At 42.9% G+C, this 13,359-nt stretch overlaps 1 non-coding gene across 1 annotated transcript; it reads right to left on the reverse strand.

Annotated features, from left to right (window-relative positions):
- Positions 1 to 10,868: 10,868 nt before the first annotated feature.
- On the reverse strand, positions 10,869 to 10,943 carry Trnas-cga (transfer RNA serine (anticodon CGA)). The gene has a single exon. It is a non-coding gene; the product is annotated as a tRNA-Ser (tRNA).
- Between the last annotated feature and the right edge of the window lie 2,416 nt (positions 10,944 to 13,359).

The raw sequence follows: 13,359 nt of genomic DNA on the forward strand, positions 1-13,359 counted from the left end.
TCGCCAATGCCCCATTAAATGTGCCCTTCAGAAAACGCTGTTTCGTCTTTTCATTTTCTGTCTTCCTCCACAAACAAAGAATCTCTTCAGAGGCAAAAAATGAACAACATATGAAACTTGCTGAAGACTAGTAGCGTTCGATGGAGTGCATATGAACATTATGTCCTTTGTCTCACACAGCTCTGAAGTTTTCATTGAGATTTGAGAAGAGAGAATATGTCAGTAATTAATCTCCCTCCCTCCTAATTTGAGGCAAACATGAGGAAGTGAGTTTGAATTCAACTGTCAATCAACTCTGTTCTAGCCACCCACTCTGCTGTGGTTATTTGCATTCCAGGTGGTGACTGTATATCCAGTCACTCTATTTTGGTTTGTGTTTATCAATAAGATAAGCGGGAAGGAATTCTCCTGCTGCTTTCCCAAACACCATGAGACTGAAGCACGGTCTTGTGGTGTCCTGTTTTCTCAGGATGTCGACATGCCAGACGAAACAAGCACTTTCTTTTGCTGGTAGGTCATTAAACACATTTTCACCAAAAGTGTAAACTTTTCAGCAGGAACGCCTTCAACCTCGGCTTTGTATTTCTCTAAAAAGATATTGATTACATTCTCATTTACAGCAGCACCCTTCCTTGAAATACATACTGCAAATTTGAGAGACAGTTCAGATATGTCTCTTCCCCAGGCCCATCCAAGCATATTATCAGCAACGCAGTCTACTTTTCTTTTTCATGTCTTAAGATATGATTTAACCATGCACCTGATGTCAAAGACTGATGCTGGAATCCCTACGTCACTGACACTGATACAGTCTTCCACAAAACATATTTCTTCAGTCTTGGTAAGAACAGTGGGCGTCCCAGCTTTCAAGTTATTCTTTCTTCTTCACAATGGTTTGTCTTTGAATGTCATATTTCCTTGCAGTTCGCTGTGTCCAATTCGTCCAGAAGTAATTTCTTCTAATATCCTCTTGAATTTCATTCGAATAACAAGTTCCGCACTGTGTTTCTGAGTACCTGGTGTTGGACGTTTGTCATCCCGTGGTCTGCAAACGAAAAACATAGTAAGACTACATGATTTGGAGCTAATTGGAGGCTTAGAATGAATATTTAAGCTTATTTATAATTGTACCTACAGTACTTTTGGAATAATTTGGAAGAGTGTAGAACAGTTCTACTTCCTTCTGCATAAGCCTCTGTTGTTCTTCTCGATAGCTGCTCAGCTCCAGAATTGACTGAAAGATGTTAGTTCTACTAATAGTCTACAGTGATATTGTGGTCAACACTGGACATAGATTTATAACACTTTAATTATTCTGTCTCTGTAAAGTTTCCATTGATATGGCCAGATTCGTGTCTCACATACAGTTCGAAACAAAGGAAAGCAGAATGCTACCTACTACACAGGTTCATAGATGGTTAAATTGTCCCACTGTTAATAATCATACAACACAGTCCAGCGATTGAAAGCAATTGACATGTGAAAAAATTTTACGTATCAATTCACTATAACATTGCGTTCATATGCATTGAAAGAACTCGAAACAATGAAGACATTGCACAAAAGTAATCAAGTCCGTCAACACTGCCCTGCTAAGCGGTCACTGTTCATGGGAATCAATAATCACCCAGTTCCTCTAATAAGTTATCACTCGGAATTAATTATTAATTACTGTCACAAAAGTCACAAGTGAAGCCCATGATTGAAGAAACCGCAACGTATACAATATATTCAAATATATCAGAATGTTTGTGATCGTACTGCGGCACACAGCTCTCGACAAGAGACACAGGTGTTGCTCCATTTACCCTCAGCCGCGGACAGCCTGGCCCCAGATGTGCTAGGTCTATATGTACTTTCATCTACGAACAATATGTTCTGTACTACTCATTACGACAGCGCCCATCCTGCATAAAATATTTTATGATCCTCAAACCACTGTGCCTCCTAATTAGCAACTGGTGTGTTTCCTGGCGTCAGTTTCCATCGATCGTCATTTTGGTCTTTGAGTCGACTTCGGTGCTTATTTGTCTTCTGCTCATCTTTGGCTGCGCGGATTTAGCGGCGGCGCGTGCGCTCTGCTGGGGAGGTGTGTCGGGATCGGCGGTGAGCGAGAGTCACGTGGGGCTGTGTACGTAGGCAGGGCGGCGAGAGGACGAGTCTGACAACGGAAGAGCGGGGCCAGCGGCTGCGGCGTGTTGAGTCGTGAGGGCAGATCCACCGCCCACGGTGGTTTGGTCTTCCTAGAGGTCGGAAGGACAACCTCCTTCTAGTCTGTTATAAGCTACGCCGGCCGACTGAATTACAGTCGCCGAGTTGCTTCGGTGGGTTGCCTGCGGCTTAACTGAATATGCCAGTGTACTAAAAATCCTATGGAATTGTTTCTGTTGTTTATCACTTACCTCGGTGTCGTGACTAACTATCTTGACAGCAGTTGAGGAAGTGTGGCTAAGCCCAACCAACCGACATGAAGCGTGGTTAGGGACGTAGTTAGAAGTGCAACGAGTAGTAAGTCCGGCTCTGGCGTTTCAAGACACGCCGAGATACGTCCTCTATTCTACATTGTAGTTCATTTGATAGTTTGGCGTGCAAATGTGCTCCGAGACAATTCTTGTCATCTTAACTTTTGGGCATGCTTTTTAGCGAACTGATTGATCAAAGTTTAAGTCTGGCACAGGCCAAGTAACTCACGGAGGCTAATTTGTTTCTATTCACTTGTACTGATCACCTGTTCTCTAGATAAGATTGTGTAGTTTATGTCTCAGAATATTGTCTGCCGTTGATGTGTGTTGTGTTACAGATAACTGGCAGCGGTCGACGCGAGCACTCTGGGGGCAGAGCACCACGGGGGCAGACAGATATTTAAGGCCCTGTCCTCTCCTTTACATCTTGGGTTATCTTGTCACTGTTGCCAGATTCCATCTTTCAGGTGGAGAATTGTACCATCTGAATCACAGTTGCAGTGCAGAGTTGAGTACATTTCTGTGTCATTTCCTGTCTCATGCATCTCTCGTATTGATTTTAAGCTTTGGTCTGCTCGTGTCTATCGCTAATTTTGCGGATGTTTTGCCTAGTGCGTGGTGGGAACGAGAGAAAATTTCTTTCGTAAGAAGTCATTTGTCTGAGGTGCTTTCTGGTGGTAGGCTCACGTAATGATACGATGAAACACTCTTTCTAAATTTAAAACTGCATTGCTTAACAAGTACTGATCAAGCAACAAACATAACGATATTTTAAAAAAGTTCAGGAATGGTAAAATGTTTGCTCCACGTCATGACTCCATAACAGGGTTCCCTATTAATAGTGAGTTTCACGGCTGTCACATTCCACAGAAAATATGAAACCGGAAAAAATGATAATGAGACTAGCAGGTGAGCTGCCTTCGTACTGGCAGAAGAGAATCATTTCCATAACTAGAGAAAATGTCAACAGGCACATTGAACATTTAGAGAGAGTAGAAAGAGTAGCTGCTGCTGAGGAGCAGGTGCAGAATAATGACAGGTCCTCTGTTTGGCAACAGGGAAGGCAAGCCACCTAGTGGAGGTTAAGGCCCTTGGGACAAAGCAAGTAGAGGCCTTCAACGCCTTTGGATTTCTCTGGTTACATAATCAACAGCACTAACCAGATTAGCAGGGTGGTCAGGTGGAGATGTTGCTGGGTGGTGTTATTGAGGATCCTAGAAAATTTGTCCCAATCTGTGAAGGTCAAAATGGACGTCTAAAGACAGAGCGATGTAGGAACTGATCGGCTGTCGGACCCCTTCCGTCTAACAGGTGCTGCTCACGCATGGTTGTTTACATCTTTGGGTGGGTTTACTGACATCTCTGAACAGTCAATGGGACTGTGTCTGTGATACAATATCCTCAGTCAACAACTATCTACAGGAGTTCTGGGAACTGGGGTGATGCCAAACTTCTTTTGATGTGTGTACATTTCAAGTTATACAGTTTTGCAGTAAGCAGTTAGTAGCGAAGACGTCGAGCGCCAGACAGTCTTTATGACAATCTAAAATAAAATATACATCTTAACCTTTGAAAATCAAATTTTTCCATACATCCTAACGGGGAATATACCAAGAAAAATATTGGTATAATTCATTTTACGTTAGGCCGGCCTACTGGTTCGCTTGTGATAAAGCCATAAACTCGAGTCTCCATAATAAAAGTGTATGACCGTGCACCTCGTAATGTAGTTTTTCAAATTTGGAAAAAAGCCTCCCTTTCCTGTAGTAATTTTTGTAATTCCAGAAAAACTGGACGTCACACATTTTTATGAATGATTTCGTTTCAAAATAGAATAACAAAATAGAGGGTGCCTTAGAAAGAATCATTCGATTTGGCAGATTTCTGAAACTAATAACCATAAACAGTGAACAGGAAACCCTTTCATAACTTTTCATAGGCATTTAATATGCCCCTTTTGAGATGCACGGCATGTGCCAATGTTGTATTCAGATTGTTACCACACTGCAGCGAGCTTGTCTTGAGTTACAGCTACCACAGCTGTTGTTATGCAATGTCTCAGTTGATTCATATTCTCATGTAATGACGGTTCGCCTTTCCACTGTCCTCCTGCTTAGCTGGGTGGTAACGTGCTTGCCTCCCATCGAGAGGGCCCAGGTTCCATTCCTGGCCGGGTTAGAGATTTTCTCCGCTCGTGGGCTGGGAGTTGTGTTGTCCTCATCGTCATTGCAGCCTCATCTCCGGCACACAAGTCGCCCAGTGTGGCGTCGACTGCAGTAAGACCCGCTCTCGGCGGCCGAATTTCCCCGGCTGGGGCCTCCCTGCCAACAATGCCATACGCTCATTTCCATTTTACCTTTCCATTTAAATGGAATGTTACCTCGTCACTAAATACTAACTGTGGATGAAAACTGTCATCCTCCAACTTGCCAAGAACGAAATTACAGAATCCGCGCGTTGTTGTCACCTTAAAGAAGAGCTTGCGGTAGCTGAATGTTGTTCGGTGTCGTGTGTAAGTCTCGACGGCATGTTGAGATGTCGAGCTGCACGGCGAACGGATTTCCGCGGACTCCTTGTAGAACTACCGCGGATGCGTTCGACGTCTGTGTCAGAAACTCGGGGATTTGCCTTTACACAAGCCAGCTGTTTCTCGGAACTGTTCGTGCCGTCGTCTAATGCTCTGTGCTGTAGGAGGAACCACACCGTACCCAGTACCAAAGTCACGCTGAACAGCTATCACTGACCCGTAATGCCCAAAACGGACAACACAAAACGCTGTCTGTTGTCCCCAAACGAATTTTTACTACAATCCGTTCAACATAAGAATAAACCTGGTATAAGCAAACACAAATATCGTTGTGGTCTGATTGTTGCACTGTTAACGAGCAGCATGAAAGTGGCTGAGGCTGCTTCCTGTTCCGCAGTGAAACACGTGTGTGGAACACAGTTAAAAAGTGCCGAGAATCAGGTTGTTCTTAATTTTTCTCATAAATTTCCAGAGATAATAGGCTTTCAAGTTTTCCCAGAGCTGTATAAAGTTTAGTTGCAATGATCCTAACATTGAACGTATAGTGTATTTGACAGCATAGAGGAATATGAATCACATAAGATTTCAGGTGCGGTTTTTTTCTCTCTTTCAATTTGAAATACTTAGTTCTCGTAATTATAATACTTATTAGCATTTTCTATGAATAATGCTCGACTTCTTGTTTCTAATTCCATATTGGACGTGAAATTCCTGTTTTCATTTCAAACACAAATTCTTAACTATCGATGTTTTATGAAAGGCTCTTCATAAAAGTTGATTGATGTAAGAAAACATAACAACTTAATTTTTAACGCAAAAATGAAGAACCAAATACTCTGTATTTGGACTATTTCCATCGTTTTAGACCCCCAGAGGTAGATAAGTACTGTAGAAACATGAAAAACTATTATTTTCACAGCATAGAGCACATTATACAAATGCTGCATTTTTACAGGAGAACTGACCTGGAGCCAACCTGCGGTATTTGGCCTGATAACTAACAAGAAAAAAAAATCATTAAAATGGCTCTGAGCACCATGGGACTCAACTTCTGAGGTCATCAGTCTTCTAGAACTACTTAAACCTAACTAACCTAATGACATCACATACATCCATGCCCGAGGCAGGATTCGAACCTGCGACCGTAGTGGTCGCGCAGTTCCAGACTGTAGCACCTAGAACCACTTGGCCACTCCAGCCGGCCTCTACGGAACAGGAAGCAGCCTCAGCCATTTTCGTACTGCTCATTAACAACGCGACAATCAGAGCACAGCATTGCAAAGGCTGTAACTGCACACGATTTTTGAAAGGAAAACTGCGTAGCTGAAGGGTGATTCATAAAAACGTTGATGGCTGTTACTACATTTGAATATCTTAAAGTTTCATTTAACGTAACTTAGCAACAATACATTTCTTATGTATCTTATGTTCCTAATACAGAAATAGTACCTACACTACTGGCCATTAAAATTGCTACACCACGAAGATGATGTGCTACAGAAGCGAAATTTAACCGACAGGAAGAAGATGCTGTGATATGCAAATGGTTAGGTTTTCAGAGCATTCACACAACGTTGGCGCCGGTGGCGACAACTACAAGGTGCTGGGATGAGGAAAGCTTGCAACCGATTTCTCGTACACAAACTGCAGTTGACCGGCGTTACCTGGTGAAACGTTGTTGTGATGGCTCGTGTAAGGAGGAGAAATGCGTACCATCACGTTTTCGACTTTTATAAAGGTCGGATTGTAGCCTATCGCGATTGCGGTTTATCCCATCGCGACGTTGCTGGTCGCGTTGGTCGAGATCCAACGACTGTTAGCAGAATATGGAATCGGTGGGTTCAGAAGGGTAATACGGAACGCCGTGCTGGATCCCAACGGCCTGGTATCACTAGCAGTCGACATGACAGGCATCTTATCCGCATCGCTGTAACGGATCGAGCAGCCACGTCTCAATCCCTCAGTCAACAGATGGGGACGTTTGCAAGACAACAACCGTCTGCACGGACAGTTCGACGACGTTTGCAGCAGCACGGACTATCAGCTTGGAGACCGTGGCTGCGGTTACCCTTGACGCTCCATCAGAGACAGGAGCGCCTGCGATGGTGTACTCAACGACGAAACTGGGTGCACGAATGGCAAAACGTCATCTTTCCGGATGAATCCAGGTTCTGTTTACAGTATCATGATGGTCGCGTCCATGTTTGGCGACATCGCGGTGAACGCACATTGGAAGCGTGTATTCGTCATCGCCATACTGGCGTATCACCTGGCCTGATGGTGTGGGGTGCCTCTGGTTACACGTCTCAGTCACCTCTTGTTCGCATTGACGGCTCTTTGAACAGTGGACGTTACATTTCAGATGTGTGACGACCCGTGGCTCTACCTTTCATTCGATCCCTACGAAACCCAACATTTCAAGAGGATAATGCACGACCGCATGTTGCAGGTCAGGTCCTGTACGCGCCTTTCTGGATACAGAAAATGTTTATATTGCTGCCCTGGCCAGCACATTCTCCAGATCTCTCACCAATTGAAAACGTCTGGTCAATGGTGGCCGAGCAATTGGCTCGTCACAATACGCCAGTCACTACTCTTGATGAACTGTGGTATCGTATTGAAGCTGCATGGGCAGCTGTACCTGTTCACGCCATCCGAGCTCTGTTTGACTAAATGCCCAGGCGTATCAAGGCCGTTATTACGGCCAGAGGTGGTTGTTCTGGGTACTGATTTCTCAGGATCTATGCACCCAAATTGCGTGAAAATGTAATCACATGTCAGTTCTAGTATAATATATTTGTCCAATGAATACCCATTTATCATCTGCGTTTCTTCTTGGTATAGCAATTATAATGGCCAGTAGTGTACTTCGAAGAGCATAACAATACCTGTCTACGAGTGATACGGTTTCTGATCAATCGTCGCTTTTGTGTTTGTTTACAACAGGTTTATTCTTATGACGAACGGAGTGTAGGAAACATGAGCTCTAAAATGCTTAACTGAAAAGGCTATGAGCACATGTTCAGTAGGAGAGATCATTTCACAGCAGCGAAGATGAAAAAGTGTGAGAATATTGAAAAATGGGATACAACCCCGCCTCCAGAGTTGGCATTTCTGTGGGTTCAGTGCACACAATCCTGCATGACGACCTGAAAATGCGAAAAGTGTCATCCAGGTGGGTGCCACAAATGCTGACGGACGACCACATGGCTGCCCATGTGGCATGTTGCCAAGCAATGTTGACGCGCAACGACAGCATGAATGGGACTTTCTTTTCGTCGGTTGTGGCAATGGATGAGACGTGGGTGCCATTTTTCAAGACTTACGGACAGAACTCATCACGTCGCTCTTAACGGGACAAAATGGACAGATGTAACGGTTATTTCTGCAGCTCCCCAAGGAAGCATCTTAGGAATTTTATTTGCACAGCATGTAAGTGGTGAAGTAGAATGCTTCGCGTGGCATTTATGTCACATCCTGCCCACATTTATTACATTTTTGTTGCTATGCTTTAATGCACGATACAGGAAGATTTTCCTCCAAGAAGTGAATCTTTTATCACCTGTATTTACTGCTTAAATATTAATACACAGCTCCAGCGGTGCTGATGACGTTACTGGCAACCAGAACATGTTAATAATAATTTCAGTATCACTCAGTTCTTTAGGAAACGCCAATTACAAATTTTACTTGCTGTCAGTGCTTATTGTTGGAATTGATGGACCGAGGGGTAGGCTCTAAACGCTTAAGAGAGCTGACGGCTGGTCTAGGATCGGTTTGCCAAGTGGCAACACGCGAACTAGAGTGAGAAGCGCAGCTCCACATAAAGACAGTTTCAATTGTCTGTACGATCTCACGTTGATTCTAGGAATGTTAAACGATTTTTGACACTTTAGCGGTGCTCTTTAGAGTCTGTTGGTATACATCGATAAGGGGTACTAAGACTCTCGAGATGGTCGCATCTCGAGGAATCTCATGCACTTGGACGGGTTAGGACTCGGAAAGCCCAATTCATTCACGAGACGTGGAGTGTAGAGGTCTTCATATGGTCGATTGTAGATCAATTCGATAACTGTGGTGCAGTGATGGTTGATCAATGACAGTGTGAGGATGGTCTTTTACCCTAAGAAGGCGAGAATGCTCTGTGATTCCCATACGCTGAGAGATAGGTCGTAAATTAAACACTAAGCTCAGCTCGAGGTGATAAAAATATGTAGAGCGCAGTCTCGTTTAGTTTGATGACTTATGTGCTCAAGAGTTAAGAGTTGGTGGACGCACTTCTCAGTCATGTATTGATGTTCGCAATGATAATCGCAACGTGGAGAGGACATGGTATAGCTATGATGCTGAAATTGGGGAAAGATGCTGTCACATCATTGGCCAGTGTTGAACTTTGTGTAAAATTCTTCGCGCTATCAAGTCTGTTGCTTAATATTACAGTATATCAATGGTGTCTTTTCCATCACATCCGCACATTGGTTACCACATAATGATAGAGTGACATCGCTTGTTTGAGTTGGGGAACAAGGTTTGTGGATGAATGACAACTTCTGGGGGTTGCTAGCAGCTAAACAGCGGTCGCGTACATGATTGCTAAATTAGAAATAACTCGAAATGGAATGTGGAGCCATCATCTATTCCGTCACCACGGCATATGAGATGCAATGTACAAGTCATGAATCACTTTGGGACAGTACTTTGGAAACTCTCCACAGAGCTGCCGAACTCTTCTAGTTTCCTTATGTTGTAAGTTTGTCTTATTTAAAAATCATCCAGTCTTACGCTATCCGCCATAAGAATGTGATTTACACCGTGTGATGTCCAGTTTTCTGTGAGAGGTCGTGGATCAGAGCGTCTTTATGTCAGCTTAGAATATGACACAGACCTCGAAGTTGTGGCAGAAAACGAAATGTTTGGCAATGTACAAAAGCGTGTTAGAAAGCAGTGTTCGAATCAGAACCAGAGGCAGCGTCTCGTAGGGTAATTCGCTTAGAGAATAAGTGTTGAAAGTTTAAAGTAGTCTCTGTGGTGTTTGTAAATGTAGTATGTTCGTCTCCACATAGGCAGCTGCGGTTTGAGGTGTCGGACTTGTGAAACCGTTAGGACTGCCTGGCTGGCTGCACGCTACGCTTTTCTGCAGAAGTACTGTGAAATCCCTTTCTTCGCGCTGGAGGCTGACCGCAGCTTTGTGTCATTGCGCACTCGTCGACGTCTAGGTGACTTGTAATTCGTATGAGCTTTCATAGTTCGTAATTTTTCTATGTTGGGGTGGGTATAGAATAACGAAGATAGTTTGTTGGGGCTCTGTAGGACTTGTATCTAGTTTGAGTACGCACTACATTGCGCGCATTTCCACAGAATGCTGAAAACACGGTCCCGTTGCAGTAACTCAGCTCGATCTGTTTCTACACAGCTTGCAGAAGGTGTTGGATATGTCTTTGTCCAACTTAAATTGGAACTAGCACTTGTAGAAAGCTGTAAAAATGGGTGCAACTGCAGGGTGTGTTGGGTGTGATTAAAAGGAAGTTGTAATTTTACTGTAGCACATAGATTCCAGGAATGGGACTCGTTTAGAGATGTGAGAGTGCTTGGAATATGTTTGACTTGTGGGTGTGAGCCTATGCAAGTATGTGTTTGAATGGATGTAATTTCTAAATATGTAGCGCAGGGCTAGAGATCTGAGAAGCTGGCGTATATTTTTCCTCTTAGGACCTCAGCACACCATCTACTACTACTGTCTGCCATCGCCTAGCACTCCTGAAAGAAAGGATACTGTGGAGACATGGCTTAGCCACAGCCTGGGGGATGTTTCCAGAATGAGATTTTCACTCTGCAGCGGAGTGTGCCCTGATATGAAACTTCCTGGCAGATTAAAACTGTGTTCCCGACCGAGACTCGAACTCGGGACCTTTGCCTTTCGCGGGCAAGTGCTCTACCAACTGAGCTACCGAAGCACGACTGACGGCCGGTTCTCACAGCTTTACTTCTGCCAGTATCCGTCTCCTACTTTCCAGAAGCTCTTCTGGCAAACATGCAGAACTAGCACTCCTGAAAGAAAGGATACTGTGGAGACATGGCTTAGCCACAGCCTGGGGGATGTTTCATATCAGCGCACACTCCGCTGCAGAGTGAAAATCTCATTCAGGCAACATCCCCCAGGCTGTGGCTAAGCCATGTCTCCACAGTATCCTTTCTTTCAGGAGTGCTAGTTCTGCATGTTTGCCAGAAGAGCTTCTGTAAAGTTTGGAAGGTAGGAGACGGATACTGGCAGAAGTAAAGCTGTGAGTACCGTGCGTGAGTCGTGCTTCGGTAGCTCAGTTGGTAGAGCACTTGCCCGCGAAAGGCAAAGGTCCCGAGTTCGAGTCTCTGTCGGCACACAGTTTTAATCTGCCAGGAAGTTTCATATCAGCACACACTCCGATGCAGAGTGAAAATCTCATTCTCGATATGACAGTTGTTGCCGTGCAGAGACGGGTTCGAAGAAAGGAATTCAAAATTGCAAAAGCATTCCAACATTTATAAAAATAGTAAATCTTTGGTGGTGTATTGTGAATGTGAAAACATTACTTAAGGGACAGAGGCTAAGAAATGTTTTCCAGGAACATGTAACTTCTAATTCCCATTATGTATTTGATTTTTAAGGAGCTGTGTGTCTTGGTTACGTTGATGGCAAGGGTTGAATGATACAGGATGCTTTCTAAAAGAACACACTATGCTCTAAGACACACAACAGCTGCTTTGACTGATTTCAGTAGCTATCGGATGTCTGACAAAAACAACTTCTATTTGTTCCTTGGAAGAGTATAGACTGACAGTTAGACAGGTTTTTGAAACTGAGCAAAAACTTGGTGTTGAGAACACAGTCTAAAGTTGTTGGTGATGTGGTTATTTAGGTGTCATATAATTTTGAAACAACTTTTGATATCCAGGAGTTAAAAGATATCCCAGTACCACATTTATCAATTGTGGTGGTACATGAGAATGATGTTGAAGGGATAGTCAAAGACACCTGGCCATTATTTCACTATACATCAGGATATTGCTCACAACAAGTAGTGAAAAAAATCTCACTGTGAGTATTTCTCATTTCAGATGAATTAAAGCAGGATGATCATTTGATAATGGCAAATGATCGAGGAGGCTTGGCAAATCCCACAGAAAGTGTAGTGGCATGTGTAACTTGGGTTTATTTAACTTTTCAAACAATTTTAAAAGTACATGAAATTTTGTTTCTCCAATAGGCAAATCAAAAGCATGTGCTTTCGAAGGTATCATCCTGTAATATAATCTGTGATTTGTTTAGTGGATGTCAATATAAAAGCAAACATAGCTTTGAATCTATCAGGTGTTCCATACTGCTCTTTTGAGTAAATATGGTATTAAATAATCATACTAAGAGGAGAAATGATGAAAATACGAAGGAAAACATAAATGTTTTTAAAAGAATGAAAAATGTAACGAAAGTGAACTTTAATTATTTTATTGACATGTAGAAGAGTGTTTTCGAAATCATATTATGAGGTGAAATAAAAAGTCAGTTTTATATTTTTATTTAATTATATTCCGTTTCTTCCAACCCCCACACTTTCTGTATGTGTGGGTTTTTCTGTATGTATGTGTGTGTGTGTGTGTGTGTGTGTGTGTGTGTGTGTGTGTGTGAAAATTACATGTAACAGAGTTTCTCAGTTAAAGAATTATGAATGTTTGTTTCCTTACTCATTGATGATATTACATGAATCAATAGATTCCAAAATATTTCCACTAATTTCTGTACTGCTTCTTCTAATGTGTATTTGCATATAACAAATTTTTGGTGCATAGGTTTCACCGAATTCGGTAATTTTCCAGTTACGGAACATGAACATGGTACACTCCTGCTATATTTTACAATTACTAGTTCACATCTGCAGTTGTTTTCCATTAAAAGGTGTTAATGTTTTATTCTTATCACACGTATATTACGTTTTAACATAAAACATACAGAGACATAGATCTATAATTGTAGCACAAAAAGGTGCAAATTACTATTTACGTATTGTCACTCTAAGAGCCTATGTTAAATCTACAAAGTTGCTCTTCAAAAAAGTTGAAATATCGCAATTATGAGATTTGCAGTGATGGTATGCATCACTGAAGGAAATTATGACCATATTTATTTTACGTTATTTGAAATGATAATTTGTTTCTAGGTGGCGTTGCCTAACGACGGCGAGCTCTACGCTACAAACTGCACGTCGAGTATCGATCGATCTTGACAAGCGCGAGGCTGCCCACCGTGCTGCCATCTCGTGGCGACGGCTTGCAGCAGGGGGTAGTTGCGTGGCGCCCCGTAGGATGGCAGGACGTGCCGTAACAGCAACATGCCTTAAC

The sequence above is a fragment of the Schistocerca gregaria genome, chromosome 11, assembly GCF_023897955.1.
Source record: "Schistocerca gregaria isolate iqSchGreg1 chromosome 11, iqSchGreg1.2, whole genome shotgun sequence".
Taxonomy (NCBI): Eukaryota; Metazoa; Arthropoda; class Insecta; order Orthoptera; family Acrididae; genus Schistocerca; species Schistocerca gregaria.